Below are 1,901 nucleotides of genomic sequence, written 5' to 3'. Positions count from 1 at the left end.
GAGGGCAGCTATTGGGGGTTTTAGTACTTTTGTGAACACCCGGGGGGCACTGCTCAGTCCAAAAGGCAGAACGCGAAACTGAAACAGTTTGCCCTTCCAATGAAAGCGAAGAAATTTTCTATGTTCTGGTGCTATCGGTATGCTAAAATACGCATCTTTCAAATCGATAGACGCGAAAAAACAATTTGGTTCTACAAGGAGGAGTGCCGATTCAAAAGTCTCCATTTTGAAATGATGATATGAAACAAACTTGTTCAGGCCTTTCAGATTAATGACGGGCCTAAAAGATCCATCTTTTTTAGGCGTTATGAAAATATTAGATACGAACTCCCCGTCTTGGTGGAGGCATGGCTCAATAGCGTTCTTATTGAGAAGCTTCGTAATTTCATGGTCGATAATGGTAGTTTCACGAGGTGAAAAACTTATTTCGTTTGGAACGAAGTTTTGAAAAGGCAATTGGTCAAATTCAATATGATGGTGTTGTATAGCGTCTAAGACCCACTGGTCAGACGTAATCAGCTTCCAACTATCCGCAAATTGAGCCAGCCTACCTCCCACGACCGGGGGAGGCGAAGTTTTTGAAGGCAATTTACTCACTCCGTCCTGTGGACGAGTTACTTGTCCGGCCTCGGGTTGTCTCTGCCTGGACGGCCGCGATATGTCGGCGCCCGTCGGCCGCTGAAGTTTGGGTGCTGCCTGGGTGGAAACCTCGGAGAGGAGGGAACGTCGCTCCTCCGTTGCGGGTACGGATCGTATCGTCCGGCGTGCCCGGGGTGTCTCCTCGGGTAGGCGCCCCTATACGCCTGCCTGAAGCTCCTCTTAGGGAGACTGGTGTTGCGAACACTCAGTCCCAGCTTCTCGGTGTCACGAAGTTCTTTACACTTTTGTGGGAGGTCGTCCCCGAACAGAAACGTGGATGGTTTCTGCGCCATCTCTTCGGAACACAGCGGGCTGAACGTCGGGCTTAATTCGGGTCGGATGAAATCCCTGCGTTTCGCATTCAGCTCGACGTTTGCTGCTCCGATTAGGGCGATACCATCGAGAATGAGTTTGGACGCCCGGGAGGAAAGGGGCGTATTTTGCGATAGCAGCTCGTCCGCTGCTCTCGCAAGGGGCGTCGTTGCCGTCAAAAAAGGGACTGCACCTTTTGTAGTTTCGAATCTGTCACTCGTGTTTCGGTTTTTAGTACGTGCCATACTTCTGGGTTAACCCTGCAAGTGGAAACGGCATCGCAGTTGGCAGGCCTTGGATATGACTCCTGCTTAGATTTCAGAGTGGATTCTTTCAGTTTCACCCGAATGAGTTTGTTCACAATATTAGCGAGCCTGTCGCTCACTGCTGCTCCAACGGGTTCGCTCTGGTGATCCACCATATCAGAGAACTCGCCGAGAACCCCGCTGTCCTGCTGAACCAGATCTTCAATTTCCATGTCGATGTCGTCGTCACGGGGTGGTTGCTCTTGCGGTGCTGGAGGGGCTTGGGTGTCCAGCAAGGACATGACCGTGGACTGCAGTGTGGAAACGGCAGTTGCGAGTTCTGAGAAGCGAGACGCGGAGCAGGCTTCGTTGGGGGGTGCGCCCAACGCCGCCGGTGCAGTCATCTGGGCGGGGATCGCGCCCGCCAGAGAGCCAGCAGGGATCACGCCTGCTGAAATGGTTGGGGCAGGGATAGCGCCTGCCGCTGTAGTTACAGCAGATGCTTCGGGGGGATGCGCCCCTGCCTGTGGGCGCGTCTTCTTGCTCCGGCCCTTGGGACCTCTCAGCTTGCCTCCTGAGTTCTCGTTCACCAGCTGCATGTCGCTCGGTATTGGGGAGCACGGTTCGTTGAGCAGCCGCTCAATATCGCCTTGCAGGTCTTCCATCTCAAAGTTCTTCTGGTCGGCCACAAAATGTACACTGACG

At 53.2% G+C, this 1,901-nt stretch overlaps 1 pseudogene; it reads right to left on the bottom strand.

The window, feature by feature from the left end:
- Positions 1-560: 560 nt before the first annotated feature.
- On the bottom strand, positions 561-1,612 carry LOC139722225 (uncharacterized; annotated as a pseudogene).
- Between the last annotated feature and the right edge of the window lie 289 nt (positions 1,613-1,901).

Source organism: Diadema antillarum, unplaced genomic scaffold, assembly GCF_040938485.1.
Source record: "Diadema antillarum isolate AM-2024a unplaced genomic scaffold, OU_Dant_1.0 scf00000162, whole genome shotgun sequence".
NCBI classification, from domain to species: domain Eukaryota; kingdom Metazoa; phylum Echinodermata; class Echinoidea; order Diadematoida; family Diadematidae; genus Diadema; species Diadema antillarum.
The sequence above is the reverse complement of the archived record's forward strand: the minus strand, read 5'-3'. Positions and strand labels throughout refer to the sequence as shown.